This window comes from Mytilus californianus, unplaced genomic scaffold (assembly GCF_021869535.1).
Source record: "Mytilus californianus isolate M0D057914Y unplaced genomic scaffold, xbMytCali1.0.p SCAF_23, whole genome shotgun sequence".
NCBI lineage: Eukaryota > Metazoa > Mollusca > Bivalvia > Mytilida > Mytilidae > Mytilus > Mytilus californianus.
In genome coordinates this window covers 3413786-3432255 of record NW_026262672.1, presented here as the reverse complement: position 1 = coordinate 3432255, position 18470 = coordinate 3413786, and the positions used below count along the sequence as shown (strand labels likewise).

Genomic DNA, 18470 nt, shown 5'->3' with positions numbered 1-18470 from the left:
CTCAATGCTCTTAAACTTTCAATATTTGGTATTTATTTTGGTGTAAAATAAATGACCTTTCAGAATAAATTTTCTCATATTAATAGCATCGATATGTTTACATGGATGATAATAAAGAAAGACGATATTTACCAAATTTTTTTGCTGAATTTTTATTTGAAAGATAGAAAAAGGTAAGGATATAATTTTCAGCGAAATAAGATTGAGAAATAAGTCATAGAATTTTCTTTCCTTGAATACTAGCTTCCTTGGTTACGGTGTAATGAATCCATTTGTCTTTTCTTCGAGATGATGACAATGGAAACAAATGCGTATTGTCCCCCGCGTAACGCGTTGCGGGGATCATGGAAATACCGGGCGTCCGTGTGTCCGTCCGTTCAACCCCCAAGGGTGACTGGGGAATAGAAGTATGGTCACCATTGGTCTTCCTCCGACCGGCAGTAAAACCCGTGCTAAAGTGGGGCGTCCGTTTGGCTGTGCGGGATGTACAAATTTGCAGCCACGTCCGGTCAGAATTGGGACGTTAAATCCGATGCCTCGTGTAAAGAGAGTGCCACGCTCTTTGCACGTTAAGAACCTTTGCAACAACTCTTTGAGGGGTCCGTAGGTGACCTGTTGCAAGGCTAAATTTCTGTCCCTATCCAATATACCCTCATTTCCCGTGGCAGTCTAAATTTCTCCGACCTTAATCCCTTAATCTATTACAGAACCTACCTATTGTATTTATTGTGAACTTGTTCTCGTCCTGAATATGCATGAAATATTTGCCACTGGACGTTAAACAACCAACAATCAATCAATCAATCCGTCCGTTCATCGGGTCTTGTTAGCGTTCTTGCCCCTTGGAAATATTAAATTTATGGAACATGGCCTTATTAGCGCTCTCACGGATACAATTCTTGCCAGATATTTATAAAACTTATACTATAGGTTAATATTAGCAATATCTCGAACAAGATCTATAATGGTGGCCGATCTACTTTTTTTAAAAGAGTTATGCCCCTTGGAAATATTAAATTTATGAAAAATAGCCTCGTTAGCGCTCTCACGGGTACAATTCTTGCCAGATTTTTATAAAACTTAATACTATAGGTTAATATCAGCAATATCTCGAACAAGTTCTATATTGGTGGACGACCGACTTTTTTAAAAGAGTTATGTCCCTTGGAAATATGAAATATGTGCAACACGGGGGACATTGGAACTCTTTTAAGATTAAGTGCACAACACGAGTTACGGGATAACCTTTATTAGGTTCGTTCGTTATTCCGAGCATTTCTAATCTACCTTTGTAGTAAAGCAAGAGAAATTACTTGTATGTCTACATAAACGATTACATGTAATTGTACTCTTAAACAAACTAACATGATATTTTCCCATACTTGTTAAAATGGAAGTTATATCATCAATAAAAATTAAATTTTTAACAAAATATACAAGATTTTATCAGCTTTTAGAGAACCCGGAAGACATATTCATCTCAGCATATAAAAGGAGAGCGAAGGGATATTTTCTTGGATAGAACAACCGACGACCACAATATAAGTTATCATGCTTTGACCCAAGTAACATGATTATTTAGACAGTGTCGAAAATAATCATGTTAGTTTGGTCAAAGCATGATAACATTTTTGTGCGGTTATGCTTACCGTATTGAGTATATAATTAATGAAACGTTAAACACACAAATGTCCTAGATTTCACTTCGCAAAGTTCACATGTTTACTCCGCCCACTGACCGCGTGCTTGACCCTCACTCTTAATGTGTATGCTCCGCCCACTGATCGTGTAACATGATGATCTATTGATTTTCCATGTAGCGCATAGTTGATGTGTTTTTATGCCAACTAAAGATGGAGCCTGGTAAAAGACGATTTGTCGATACAAGTGAAAATTAGTGCTGATAAAACAATAAAGCAGAATATAGCAGCAGAGACTATTTTCCGGGAGTATTTAAAAGAAAAGAAAATGGATCCAGGATTCGAACAATATGACACATTAAAACTAGATGAAGTGTTGGGCCATTTCTATATGGATGTGCGTAAAGCTGATGGGAATCGTTATAAAACAAATTCACTGCAGTGCTTGAGATACTCATTGAATGGATATTTAAAGGCTCCACCGTACAATAAAAAAATTGACATTGTGAATGATGAAAGATTTAGCACTTCCCAGAGAAAATTTCAAAGCGGCAATGGCAGAACTAAAACGCATGGGATTAGGAGACGTCGAGCATTATCCGTCTATTGACGAAGCTGACAGAAGGAAACTATATACCTCAATATATCTATCCCACCAAATACACCATTTGGACTTCAAAATAAAGTTCAATTCGATATTCTCTTGTATTTTTGTCGACGGGGAATGGAAAATATGCCACAAATGACAAAATCCACGTTTTCTGTCAAAAAAGATCCGAAGACGGGGCTAAAATATGTTGTTAAAACTTTAGATGAGCTGACAAAAAACCATCGCAGCAGTGACAAAGAAAAAACTTCAGGGATAATGCCAGAAAATTGCGGTTCTGAATTTTGCCCCGTGTCCTCCTTTGAAAAGTATGTAAATAAATTAAATCCGGAGTGTGCCAAACTATGGCGGAGACCGAAAGATCAGTTCTGTGAGGAGGATTCTACATGGTATTATAACATTCCTGTGGGCAAAAAAACGCTTGGCAATTTCATGTCATACCTGAGCAAGAAGTGCAACTTGTCTGAAATCTACACTAACCATTCTATCCGAGCTACCGGGGCTACTGTTCTAGCTAAAAATTCGTATTGCAATGCACAGATCATGGCCGTAGTCAGTAGCATCCCTTTCTTTGTACCAGCGGGTTGATAATGATAAGATACGTATGGGACAGAAGTTAACAGAAAGCATCACGGAACCTTCTAAAGCATTAGCTTTAACTGTTGGTGAAACATCATCAAATATTCGTGCTTTACCAAGCTCCAGTTGTACATTGCCTCCTAAAACTTTGCCAATTGGCCCTTCTGCTACATTTCATCCTCTACCGAATATTACAACAGGAAGCACCGCTGTCATTAGTACAGAACGTAGTTCCGTTACTTATAACGTCGGACAAAATACTCTATATACATCTGCTAAGGAACACAAAGCGGCGCCTTTACCATTTAGCGGACCCTTGCCATGCAATACTTTTAAGCCAAAACATTTAAGTACAACCCAACAAGGAAACAACAAACAGTCATTTAATGAATTATTGCAAGGTGTGAATCTAAATGAACTGTTCAATGATTTTACTGAACCTTCTGTAAATCGTACTACACTCTGTCCACAAGTTTTCAACAACTGTTCCATAACTATTGTTTATAAAAAAGAATGACTTCGTTTTTAGAACAAGAACGGATTTGATTGTTTTAGAACATATTTTTATTAAGAGTTTGGTTTAATGTGCTCGGGAGCATTTCACTTTATTTCATTCCATCTTATATTGTTTTTTTTTTAGGTTTTTGAGGGGTTTCTGGACGAAAAACATTTTTTTACATCTGTTATCACTTTTAATTTTGTATGATATATTACAGAGAAGTATAATAAATATATTTTATTTGAATTGCTCTAGATCGATAAAGCCCTGGATTGCGTCATGCATGTATGGATGTCAACAGTGGAATTTTCCATTGACCGGTTAACAGGTCAACTTGCCTTATGTAGGACAATACACTAAGGTTATCACAAGACAGCGTGTTCCTTACTTTTCTTTTTATAGCACACAGGATTTAAGGTCAACAGGTTGAGCACACATGATTAAAGGTCAACATGTTACAACGCGATTGCTGGTTGGCTACAGGCACATGTTTTGTAAGAAGTTTTCTTTTTGGGGGCAATTTGATTGGGTTGTGTACGGCGAACATGGTTATTTAACAGATGGCAAGGCAGCCAGTAGAATTCAAGTTTACAACTGCATAACCGTACAAAGGTAAATGAAATGTTATTCTTCACTATACAATTGATCATCGTTTTCTCAATTCTTTTATACAATTATTCAATTAAAGAATTTGACATTAGTTTAAGTTTTTACTATGTTTATTTGGTTTGTATTCCTTTATCCTATAAATGATTCAAGTTCCTTTGCATCAATTTCCGGCACATAGTTCATATCCGTCCAATACTTCACTTAGTTTAAAGTAAAACATAAAAGTGAAGAAATTTAAGTTTAAAATTGCAAAATTTTATGTCGCATAAAAAAGTTGCCAATATTTTCCATTATGTTAGAATATTATACAACTGCATTAAAATTCTGCTTTTTTTTCCCTAAAGATGAATAGTTTTACACAGATTGAGAGGTCTATAAGTCTACTGTTATTAATATTTATGTCGATAAACACAAAAAGTGACAATATTTCTTTTTTTATTAATATTCTTGTACATGTACTGGTCTAATAATTAAGTACTTTTCTACCTCAGAATGGATTGTTAGACATAAAAGTGAAGAAATTAAAGTTTAAAATTGTAAAATCAATATAAGGTGTCAGTATTTTAACTTTGGTAAGACTATTATGTTACCGCATTAAAATCCTGTTCTTTCGGTGCGTTATAACGAGGGACATTTTTACACAGATTGAGAGCTTTTTAAGTCTACGGTTAATTGTGTGTATAACGATAGAAATAAAAATTGCAAATATTTCTTTTATTAAATTTAAGCTTGTACCATTGTACTGGCGGGATGAATTCTCTTTTTATACCTTCGCATGGATAATTTGACATAAAAGAGAGGGAATTATTTCGACGATTTTTTTTTTATAAAAAAAAAACCAATTCCTTATGATTGCAGGGATGAACAGATTTGATAAGATTGACATTATACATCGTATAGATAAATATTGATCAACTAATTCATTTTTAAATTCAGAAAACCATGAACTACTGCAAACATTTTGAAATTAGTGTATTGTCTGAAAACAAAATATTATAGACCATTTGATGTCGTCTGTTTTATTTCAAATCTTGAAACATTGCCTATCTAAATCTATTAGGTTCGTTCGTTATTCCGAGCATTTCTAATCTACCTTTGTAGGAAAGCAAGAGAAATTACTTGTTTGTCTACATAAACGATTACATGTAATTGTACTCTTAAACAAAATAACATGATATTTTCCCATACTTGCTGAAATGGAAGTTATATCATCAATAAAAATTAAATTTTTAACAAAATATACAAGATTTTATCAGCTTGTAGAGAACCCGGAAGACATATTCTTCTCAGCATATAAAAGAAGAGCGAAAGGATATTTTCTTGGATAGGACAACCGACGACCACAAAGGTAAATGAAATGTTATTCTTCACTATACAACTGATCATCGTTTTCTCAATTCTTTTATACAATTATTCATAATTATTAAAGAATTTGACATTATTTTAAGTTTTTACTATGTTTATTTGGTTTGTATTCCTATATCCTATAAATGTTTCAAGTCTACCTGAAGTTCTTTTGCATCAATTTCCGGCACATAGTTCAATACTTCACTTAGTTTAAAGTAAGACATACAAGTGAAGAAATTTAAGTTTAAAATTGCAAAATTTTATGTCGCATAAAAAAAGGTGCTAATATTTTTCATTATTTTAGAATATTGTACAACTGCATTAAAATTCTGGTTTTTTTTTGTCCCTAAAGAAGAATAGTTTTACACAAATTTAGAGGTCTATAAGTCTACTGTTATTAATATTTATGTCGATAAACACAAAACGTGACAATATTTCTTTTTTTTATTAATATTCTTTTACATGTACTTGCCTGAAAATTAAGTACTTTTCTACCTCAGAATGGATTGTTAGACATAAAAGTGAAGAAATTAAAGTTTAAAATTGTAAAAATTTGTTGTTACATCAATATAAGGTGTCAATATTTTAACTTTTGTAAGAATATTATGTTACCGCATTAAAATCCTGTTCTTTCGGTGCATAATGAGGGACATTTTTACACAGATTAAGAGCTTTTTAAGTCTACGGTTAATTATGTGTATAACGATAAAAATAAAGATTGCAAATATTTCTCTTTTTATACTTTGGGATGGATTATGTGACATAAAAGAGAGGGAATTATTTCGACGATTTTTTTTTATAAAAAAAACAAATTCCTTATGTCTGCAGGGATGAACAGATTTGATAAGATTGACATTATACATCGTGTATATAAATATTGATCAACTAATTCATTTTTAAATTCAGAAAACCATGAACTACTGCAAACATTTTGAAATTAGTGTATTGTCTGAAAACAAAATATTATAGACCATTTGATGTCGTCTGTTTTATTTCAAGTCTTGAAACATTGCCTATCTAAATCAACCGTAATGAATATTGTTGTTCACATAAAACTTTTTTTAATGTTTTGCATTATTTACATATCCAAATAATTTCTGAAAATATATTTTTAGCGATACTTTAATTATTCAGCATTTGCAATTTATGAATAAGCCAGAAAAAAAAGATGTATTTATAATTTCCAAAACAAAAAGTTAACGGGAATAGTAAACGCGTTTTCTAAGTGCACGTACAGGTAATGATGTAAAATCTGTAGTAAACGCTCGTTTACTACTGACGAAACGTACACAGAGTGAACGGACGTTTACACGAGTAGACATTTGATTGATTGTTGGTTGCTTAACGTCCAGTGGCAAATATTTCATGCATATTCAGGACGAGAACAACTTAATAATCAAGAAATTTTGTCTGCCACGGGAAATGAGGGAATATTGGATAGGGACAGAAATTTAGCCTTGCAACAGGTCACCTACGGACCCCTCAAAGTGTTGTTGCAAGGGTTCTTAACGTGCAAAGAGCATGGCACTCTCTTAACACGAGGCATCGGATTTTACGTCCCCATTCTTACCGGACGTGTCTGCAAATTTGTTCATCCCGCACAGACAAGCGGACGCCCACTTTAACAAGGGTTTTACTGCCGGTCGGAGGAAGACCAATGGTGACCATACTTCTATTCCCTAGTCACCCTTGGGGGTAGTAGACATTTGAAACTTCCGTTTTGACCGCGTTAACGCAAATGCAAACATGCTACTTTAACAGGTTTTTTTTCATGTTTATGTTTTTTAGAAAAAAAAGACCTTTGCTAAGTACCATAACATTTAATAAGAATACAATAAGAATACATAAAATTAATATCTAGAAATATTAACAGAGTTATTTTTAATAATAAACAATAAATAAATAAAAGATTGTCCTATTAAATGTTAAAATATTTTTATTTTACCTTAATCATGGTGGGGATGTAAGTAAATTGTACTTGTGTGTTCATGTTTATCCAATGTTTATGATTGATTGATTGTTGGTTGCTTAACGTCCAGTGTCAAATATTTCATACATATTCAGGACGAGAACAAATTAACAATAAATCCAATAGGTAGGTTCTGTAATAGGGGCGTGAAATGTTCTTTGTGTTTTTCTGCTATTAAAGACGTCAAAGGTGAGATAACAGAATTACAGATTACTTAAAATATCTGTTTATAGTTGACTTGGAATGACAGTACTTCATTGAAAACAGTGTACGTTGTAATAACCATGTTTGTAGTCTTGTACTCTTGAAGTATTGAGCGATGATCAAATCAACTATTTTTTCGAATAACTATAACATTTAAGGGGCCTCCATTTTTTTATACTAAGTACTTAAGAGGCCGGTCAAATTTTTCTCATATGCCTACTTGCAATATACATGTAGTATTAGCACATATTAATGTTAGCCCAAGGAAATCCGATTTATTTATTTTTAACATGTAAATCTTGATTGGATTAATGATTAAGTATTTCTTATTATAAACATCTACCAGTATATTGTTTAAAACAAATATCTATAATTTTAATCTTCCATTTTTATCTTCTTGAAATGAAGAAATGGCAGTTTTCAATTCAGAAACTTCATAGTTTGTCATTCTCTCATCCTATTAAATGGCCATTTGTTTACAAATATGTTACTTTTGGTCGGTACATCTCGAGTTAATGAATGTGCCTTACATAATGTTTGTATTAAAAAAGCAATAATCATTTATCTATTTTGAAGGTGTTTATTTTGCAATTCGATGCATAAAGGCTTATGTTAATAAGATTTTTTTTGTTAATAGATGGTGAATTGCAAACTGACCATCTGTGTCGTAGCAATTTTCATTGGAGTGACGCATGCTCCTGTTCATGTTAGCTGTCATAAATTTCCACCACAACAGGGAAAAGGAACACCCGTTGGGATGAGACTATTGCCTATTCCTGTACCTAAACCGTTTCCTGTTAAAGGACGTTCTGATGAAAGACCGATCGTTTTATTGGTCCACGACGAAGGATTTGATAATGTATTTGGTGGAGGACTTGAATCATTAATACCACTGTTATTGATACTCCTCCTATGTGAGTACTACTTTAAAGAATATTGACTACCTACTTATTGCGTCACTACACTTCTAGTTGAGAAAAAATATGCAATTGTATTTTAACTTACGTTGAAACTCCCCATAAAAAGTTGACCATGAAAGTATGTTTTGTTTAAGAGATGGTAAATTTGCATACTGACTACGTTTTTACGTCTTGATTTCTTCATTAGAAGGTCATCAAACTGTCCATTATATTCTGACGTGATTATACAGTCACACTATCTTATTGACTTTCTTGGTTTCTATAGTACCTAATGAAGGTCATCAAACTGTCCATTGTATTCTGATATGATTATACAGTCACACTATAATTTATTGACTTTCTAACTCTTGGTTTCTTTAGTACCTGATGGTGATTATCAAGTTGTCCACTGTTTGTTCAGTTACAATATAAGTTACATAGAGGTGTCATCCTCTATCTATCAGGAAAATTATCAGGTTTTGGCAATAAAACAAGAAAATAAAAACAGTATTCATATTGCCATACAAAAACAGTGATAAGGTATCAATTTCATGAAATAAAAATATAAGCAACTAAGGCTTGATTCCAAATGCATAGCATTAAAACATTTTCGGAAAGTGTTACTTACTGTATTTGGCAAATTTGAGATGATGATAATATTACTGGTGTATCAAATCTAGTTGCTCTTTTTAGATCAAGATAAAAGATAAGTGAAACTTTATAAATTCTATGTAAAATAGATATATTCCTCTCATATCTTATACATATTTACACGCCAAATTTTACATGTATGGTAGATAGATTTATTTATGAACATGCAAATATATATGAGTGTTCGGGTGATTGAAAATCTATCTTAAGGTGGCACGGTAGTATTTCCTGGCCCACAGGGATAATGATAGCCTCTTTAGAATTTTCACCACTTTCTAGCACTGCCCAAAACTCTACATACACAGTTAACTGAAGTAATTTCATTATAATATGCAAACATTAATTTGAATATATATGATGACTTTTTTTGCTATGTATATAAACCTAGGCCACTAGTGCTTTTAAGTCTTTTATCATGCAGAAAATACAAAATTAAAAAAAATCTCAAAAATTCATTTTCACCTGTATGTAAAATTGTTTCATATTTTTCTACATCTGATTCATCACTCAGTTTGGGAAAGTATGTTCAAAAAGTGAAATTACAAAAAATACCGAACTCCAAGGAAAAATCAAAACGGAAAGTCCCTAATCAAATGGTAAAATTAAAAGCTTAAACACATCAAACTAATGGGTAACAACTGTCATATTCCTGACTTTATACATGCATTTTCTTATGTAGAAAACGGTTGATTAAACCTGGTTTTATAGCCAACTAAACCTATCACTTGTATGACATTCACATAAAATTCCATTATATTGACAACGATGTGTCACTGTATATTTTATCCAATCAAACTGTTCAGATACATAAGTATATACAAGTAGGGTAGACAAAATAGCAACCTTAATTCTGGAATTTAAATATCGCCACTTTAACCATTATTTTTATTATTGTTATCATTATTGATTGATTGATTGTTGGTTGCTTAACGTCCAGTGGAAAATATTTCATGCATATTCAGGACGAGAACAAGTTCACAATAAATACAATAGGTAGGTTCTGTAATAGATTAAGGGATTAAAGTCGGAGAAATTTAGACTGCCATGGGAAATGAGGGTATATTGGATAGGGACAGAAATTTAGCCTTGCAACAGGTCACCTACGGACCCCTCAAAGAGTTGTTGCAAGGGTTCTTAACGTGCAAAGAGCGTGGCACTCTCTTTACACGAGGCATCGGATTTAACGTCCCCATTCTGACCGGATGTGGCTGCAAATTTGTACATCCCGCACAGCCAAACGGACGCCCCACTTTAGCACGGGTTTTACTGCCGGTCTGAGGAAGACCAATGGTGACCATACTTCTATTCCCCAGTCACCCTTGGGGGTTGTTATCATTATCTACGAGAGTTTTGTAAATGCAAATAATATCAATTTAATCGAACATGTAAATCATATAAATAATTGCAAACACAGTAAGGATAACCAATTCGATAGTCCGATTAAATTAACAAAAGTATTTTGATATTTAAACATGCAAGAGATACCCTATTTATTCGTATCAGTAAAAGTTAATTCGTAATAAATGAAATTAACCGTGTCGGTACGCTTTAAACTGGTAATAAGACGGATCGAAAGTAGACGATAGAGGCCGCTGAATTTCTTGTATCACTTATTTCGAAAATGAAACCTCTTACCTAACCTTCTGCGGATCAAAATTGCTTAGTAAAAGGATTAATTATTAAACTCCCATTTAAATATTGCATTTGAGGAATGCTTAATCAAATTAACTTAATTTTCAATACAAAAATCAAGCAAACACATACTTTTACTCGATCTTAAAAGAACTGTGGAATAAAAAGCGTGTGCACTCTATTTTGACGATAAAAAAAATGGTCATACACTATAACAACAACAGCAAATGCTTTTAAAAACTTAATAACTGAGTGCAATAAACGACAACCAATGGACGTAGGCTTCTTGTTTTAGGCGTATACACTTATAGTGGGGTTAGACATGTTTCTATTCAATATTTTGATTATATTGCTACTACGAAAGCATTTTCCCTGAACTTTTCTATTTTTTTGGAAACATATACCCGATTATGCACAGATTTATTTAAATGTTAAAAAAGACAGTCGCATAATCAATATTAACCATCTACCTCCCATCCCTAATTTAAGGAAACAACCACTGTTCTTTCAAATCATTGTACATCTGGTGACACATGTTAATTGATTGATTGATTGATTGTTGGTTGCTTAACGTCCAGTGGCAAATATTTCATGCATATTCAGGACGAGAACAAATTAACAACAAATACAATAGGTAGGTCCTGCAATAAAGGCCGTCCGGGATGAAGGTCGGGGAAATTTGGACTGCCACGGGAAAATGAGGATAAATTGGAAAGGGACAGAAATTTAGCCTTGCAACAGGCCACCTTATGACCCCTCAAAGAGTTGTTGCAAGGGTTCTTAACGTGCAAAGAACGTGGCACTCTCTTTACACGAGGCATCGGATTTAACGTCCCCATTCTGACCGGACGTGACTGCGAATTTGTACATCCCGCACAGCCAAACGGACGCCCCACTTTAGCGAGGGTTTTACCGCCGGTCGGAGGAAGACCAATGGTGACCATATTTCTATTCCCCAGTCACCCTTGGGGGGTACACATGTTAATATTATTTCTACTACGACGAAAACAAATTAACAATTAAAGTTTACGGTAGGTTCTGCAAGGTATGTCTACCGGGATGCAGGCTGGGAAATTTGAAATACTATTATAAAATGAAGATATATTGTAAGGCGTCAGAAATGAAGTTCTAGCAAGGTATCGTGCACGTGGTGAGAGCGTGGTACTAATCCTACAATAACAATTAAATTTAACACAATACGTTTAGAAAAAAATCAATCATTGACAGGCAAAGATCTGACATCAACTACACATGTTTTAAATTTCCTATACAGATAAATATGATTTAAAAGTCCCTTTTGGGAGGGCACATTTCAATATTATCCAGTTATTGATTTTGAAATTTAAATGTTTTCCATATATACCAGTATGACATATAAAAGTTATCCCCCCAAAAAAAAAAAAATCTTCAGAAGTGTTTAATGTTCCGTCGCTATTCTTATTGCAATTAAAACATCTTGAATATGTTTTAACAATAATAATTGATATTTTATTGTAGTAATGGCATTCAGTCTTGGTACAACTATAAATTCAAGTACAACTACTGCTAAGGCTGCAACCGTAACATGTATGTTTTAATCTTTACAAGCCAATTTGTCTTCGGCTACCTTCTGTCATCACGTTGTCCTAGTCTATAAAGAGTAAGGCTAATTTCACTCAGTATTTGTTTCACTTTCAGGATCAAAATTCTAAGTTTTGCAAATCTCACAAGAAATTGAGAATAAGAGAGTCTACATCATATACTTAAAATTAAATTTACCAAATTAACATATTTCTGTTTAATCAAAAAAGTTATTCGATGGTACATGTTGCTATTGAAGGCAGATTATATAAAGTTCCTAAAAATTGGAGAATCATTTCTCAAAGTGCGGTTTTGTACATTTCTTCGGGCTTTTATAGTTTGAGTACCTGCTTAGAAATAAGCCAATTAATGTTAAAATTTCAAGGAACACAAATTTGACTTTGAATTTAAGTAAGAGTTTGAAAATATACCTTGTGTGAAATGAATTCAAGGGGAAATTGGTCCTTGTACTTTTTTGTCCTGAAAATCTGCTTAAATTTATGTTTAATGATTACTGAAACACAAATTTACCTTACTGATATAAAAAAAAACTATGCATTTTTCATGTCTCTTTTAAAAACATCGTGTTTGGCTTTTATATGTATCAGAATTCTGTGTTGTAAAATCTTGCATATAAGTTTTCTCTTCGGGATTTTTGACCGATCTGTTTAAAGAAATCTCTAACCCAAATTTTTGTTTGTAAATTTGTTTTTCGGGATTTTTCCCAAAAAAGGTAAAGACATCTATACAGCAAGTGTTTGTTTATAGATTTGATTTTCGATTTTTCATTGCCATAAATTCTTACATATAAGTCGGGTTTTCGGGATAATTCCCGAAATGTTTGAAGACTTGTGTGTTTAACATTTTGAATGCAGATTATTTTTTTCGGGACTTTTTTTCAAAATGTGTTGAGATCTGTTTGGCACATATCTTTGCTACCATATGTTTTAACTAATGTTGAAAATGATTTCGGGAATTTCCCCACTAAAAAGTTGTCACGTCTATATTTACCACATATTCTTTCAAACTTTCATGTATTTTGGTAATTTTCCCAGGACTAAATATAAATGTAATCAATTATAAAAATACAAGCATGGAATATTGTAAAAATTCTGTGTTTCTATATGAAATCTGCATTCATTTATGGTAAACATGAAAAAGCTTATAAAAAAGATTAAAATGTAAGAATGCAAAAATACCGATCTCCAAGAAAAATTTAAAACGGAAAATCCTTTATAAGACGGCAAAATCAAAAGCTGAAACACATCATACGAATGGAAAACGGCTGTCATACTCCTGACTTGGTACAGGATGGATTTTACTCTACAGTTCTCATTATTTAATTTTTATATATAAAAAGTAAAATAATTAAACTCAAGTTTCCAACTTACACACATAATAAAAGTCCTGTTATCCAGTTTGATAGGAAAATAAGTCCGAGGTAAATATTTAAAATACAAATATTTTTGGACATACTTTAAAAAAATATTGTACAAAATGTACACCTACAAAAATATTTAGATATTACAACAATTTCAGAAAATGAATCGTCCTAGTAAATACAGGACATGAACATTTTAAGTACGAAAAAAAATCCGTGGACTTTTATAACAAACACCTGACTAAAAATATTAGTGAGTTATCTAACTAAAGGCTATTCAATTTGCGTAATTTATGATTATAGATACAATGATTAGGCGTTGATTCATATCCATTGTGTCTCTAACATGAACGAATGTGCTGATGTCTTTTCACAGTTAAAGCTATTTCTTAATTAGAAGGCATTGTAAGTGAGTTTAAACAACCCTGTTATCATATTCAACAATGCATTAAGAAATCAAAGTTCACAATTAATTGGTTAGAGAAATACAAATATAACATAACACGTCTGTCCTTAAATTATTATGCATCTGAATAGTATCCGTAATTTACAAAATAAGACATATTCAAACTTTTTTCTAAGTATATATGATAAGTATGTTACCGACATTTCTAGCCAAAAACCTTATTCGAGACACATTACGATTAAACGGGATTTACTCGCCAAAGGATTTGCGAATAAGCATGTATAAAGATATGTTGAAACCATACAGTATTTATAAAACAAAAATGAACATATTGAACGTAATCATACAAAAACATCCACAATAACTTACAAAATAAGAAAAACGTAAAAACTAAACAATAGGGACAACAAAGAGAAAACAGGGATTCGAACCTAAACCGACAAGTCTCTACTTCTAACTTGACTCATGGATCTGAACCTGACGGCTATCAACTTATACTATACGATTGTATATTATATATATATATTAATGACAAGCCCTGTGTGTCCGTTGTACCAATATATATCATATGTTCATTTATAAATAAGTCTAAATTGAAAACAACGTTCAAACCTAAATTTTTATACAAGTGCATGGAAAACAAATTTCTTGGTAGAGGGGTCTGAATACAGCACAAACAACATTTTCCAAAAGACCAAAAAAGTGAAAAAGAATATTTTAACAAAACGCATTTGACTAGCAGGTCGAACAACGGATGTTCTTAAACCCTGCTGACTGCCATTAGCGATTGCCAAATAAACCGATCACCAGATGTAACAACATGGATTTTAACTATTAATTTAATACCAAACAGAAAACAATAAACCTGCCGAAAAGATGGTATACCGCAAACAAAAGGTGCATAAATTAGTACAATATATCCGATTCCGACAATTAAGTCTCTTTAGTGCTGTTAGGAATCGAAACGGTATTTGGAAGGCCATATAATTTACCTCAATTTAGGATAGACTCTTGAATTTAGAATTATATATATAAAATAGACATATAAATTGCAACCCATCGGTAGCCGCGAGGTTTCGTCGATGTGTTGATGTCAGTCGTACACAACAGATTTCAAGGAAGGTTAGCTTCCCAGTGAAGGTATATAAAAAAGTTAAAGGTACGTTTTTAAATTAATTTCATTAGTTAACAGAAATCAGTAAATTAGCCAATTTTAAACTTAATGGAATTAGGCACACAAAGGAAACAGTTAAATATGATTACGTGAGTCCATTGATTCTAGGAAAATAATCCACGGTAAATGAAGAAGCTGACGTCACGGCAATGGTTTAAAGCGTAGAAAAGCATATTAGAAATAAATCTAAACGACAATGTCGTCATCTAAAATGCTTCGTTTCTCTGTTTAATTAGTTCCAAGGAACATTTTGATATTTATCCTATTTATGTTAATATTCATTTTACTTTCATTGTCATTATGTAACACTGAATGTAATGCATAACGATGTGTATCACGATTAGGTGACCTTCGTTTCATTTTGTGGGGCAAAGAGTATGACGATTTTTTCGTGGACGGAATTTTCTAATTCACCTGTTGCTAGTCACACTTGTTCATTTCATTCGAAAATTTATTTATAAACACAAATATATCCTGGATTTTTTTGGGAAAATATGTATTTTCATACTGTCTTAGATTATTTATTTACAGTTCTTACCTGGTCAATACATTTATTATAAAAGTCTATTTCTCCTCTAGAAAATAAAATAGTCGTCCACTCATATTTTTAAAACACTAAAGGGAATAAAGAATCCACTACAATCCACGAATCACCAATTTGACATAAGCGGTCATCTCATTACCAGAATCCATAACTAACGAAACGACTTTAATTTTGAAATCAAAAGTATTCAAGTTTTGGTAATATCCTTTTGGCGTGACTCCGTATTGATACATCCCGCCATTATGAACATTTTTGTGTGTTCTTGTCTTTATCGTTTCCTTATGTGCTTTGCCTATAGAGTGTCTATGTGCCATTTTGTTTTTTATTTGTTGACATAGTTGTTTGTTTTTTGTAGTGTTTAAGATTATAACACAACGTTGACTGCTGTACCCCAATATTTGGCACTTACAAAGTGTATTTGTTTTGCGCATACATCGTTGTCAGTATAACGGAATTATATGCTACTGTCATACAAGTGAGAGGTTTAGCTTGCTATAAAGCCAGGTTTAATCCACCATTTTCTACATAAGAAAATACCAGTACCAAGTCAGAATATGACAGTCGTTTTCCATTCGTTTGATGTGTTAGAGCTTTTGATTTTGTCATTTGATAAGGGACTTTCCGTTTTGAATTTTTATTGGAGTTCTGTATTTTTGTTATTTTTTTTTTTTCATACACTGTCATTATTGAAATGATGTAAAATAGATTATCATTTTTTATATTTCAGCTGCTACTGCAGCAGATACCACTACTGCATCATCTACCACTGCTGCATCATCTACCACCGCTACATCAGCTACCACTGCTGCACCTACCACCGCTGCATCAGCTACCACTGCTCCAACTACCACAACTAGTGATTATGGCAAAAGACAATAAGATATTTTGTGTGTACCCAACGTTTGTTTCTTGTACTTAAATAATTATCAATCTGTAATCTTTCATCTTTTATCTGCACAAATTAAACGAGATGTGTGGAATTCCTAAAAGAGACAACATTATACGAGGTTTTGGTTGGGGTATACAGAAGAGACAACACACGCATACAGTGGATGCCCAGAAATAAAGAATAAAGAAAAAAGAAAGAATAAGGGTGCTGAAATATAAAGAATATATTATAGTGAACAAAACAACTGATAAAAGAAAAGCTGGCTTAAAAAATACATGAATAAAGAAATGAAGACCCCATCCAGGCTGACAAAAATGAAAACAAAAGATATCTATAGGGCTTTAAACAGACTTTAAAAATAGACATTCATCCACATAATATGTCAATCTTTAAATCTTCCCGAGTCTATACAAGTTTTGAATAAATTTTTCTCCCTTTTTTTTAATTTTTCGATGTTAACATTCAATTTTCAACTATCAACATTCGGTTTCGACATTTAATATTCGTTTTTGAACATCGAACAATTCATTTTAATATTCAGCATTACTTTTTCGACATTCAACATTTGAGCATTTAACATTAAACATTTCTTTTTTAACATTCAACATTCGATTTAAATATTCAGCATTCATTTTTTAGCATTCAATATTCGTTTTTCAAAATTCATCGTTCGATTTTAATATTCAATATTCGATTTTGAATTCATCATTCGAATTTGAACATTCAACATTCAATCAACATTCGATTTCAATAGTCAACATTTGCTTTTCTGTATTCAACATTCGATTTTAATATTCAGCATTTGTTAATCAACATTCAACATTCGAACTTTCAATATTCGTTTTTCAACATGCAACATTTGTTTACCAACATGCAACATTTGTTTTTCAACATGGAACATTCGGTTTTCAACATTTCAACATTCGATTTTAATATTCAAAATGCGTTTTTCAACACTCAACAGTCGATTTCAACATTCAACATTTAATTTTCGATTTCAAAATTTAATTTTCGCTTTCAACATTCAACACTCGTTTTTCAACATTCAATTTTTTTTTAATTAGATTTCCAACATTTAATATTCAATATTCAAATGCAGTTTTTAACAGTCGTTGTGCAACATTCAACTGTAATATTTAACATTCTTATATGATGAAGACAACACCTTTTAATCAGTTTAACTGAGGTCTGGAGTTGGCATGTCAGAAACTGCTAGTAGTCCTTTGTTAATTTATGTATTATTGTGATTTTGCTTAGTTTCATCTGTTACCTATTCTGATATCGGTCTCGGACCCCTTTTTAAACTGAGTTTTACTGTGCTGTGTGTTTGTTTATTCTACAAAGGCTAGAGGTATAGAAGGAGGGTTGAGATCTCACTAAACATGTGTATTCACGCCGCATTTTTGCGCCTGTCCCAAGTCAGGAGCCTCTTGCCTTTGTCTTGTGTGTTTACCCCCAAGGGTGACTGGGGAATAGAAGTATGGTCACCATTCGTCTTCCTCCGACCGGCAGTAAAACCCTTGCTAAAGTGGGGCGTCCGTTTGGCTGTGCGGGATGTACAAATTTGCAGCCACGTCCGGTCAGAATGGGGACCTTAAATCCGATGCCTCGTGTAAAGAGATTGCCACGCTCTTTGCACGTTAAGAACCCTTACAACAACTCTTTGAGGGGTCCGTAGGTGACCTGTTGCAAGGCTAAATTTCTGTCCGTATCCAATATACCCTCATTTCCCGTGGCAGTCTAAATTTCTCCGACCTTAATCCCGGACGCCCCTATTACAGAACCTACCTATTGTATTTATTGTTAACTTGTTTTCGTCCTCAATATGCATGAAATATTTGCCACTGGACGTTAAGCAACCAACAATCAATCAACCTTGT

General features: G+C 33.0%; 2 long non-coding RNA genes across 3 annotated transcripts; both read left to right on the top strand.

Moving 5' to 3' along the window:
* Window positions 1–58: 58 nt before the first annotated feature.
* On the top strand, window positions 59–8324 carry LOC127732324 (uncharacterized). Of its 2 annotated transcripts, XR_007996184.1 has the most exons (4): window positions 59–173; window positions 3728–3937; window positions 5191–5282; window positions 8092–8324. It is a non-coding gene; the product is annotated as an uncharacterized LOC127732324 (long non-coding RNA). The 2 variants fall into 2 exon arrangements; XR_007996185.1 differs by lacking the exon at window positions 59–173 and having other exon boundaries at window positions 3711–3937.
* A 21-nt stretch (window positions 8325–8345) lies between these two features.
* On the top strand, window positions 8346–17015 carry LOC127732327 (uncharacterized). The gene is made up of 3 exons (XR_007996187.1): window positions 8346–8368; window positions 12134–12202; window positions 16429–17015. It is a non-coding gene; the product is annotated as an uncharacterized LOC127732327 (long non-coding RNA).
* Window positions 17016–18470: the final 1455 nt, after the last annotated feature.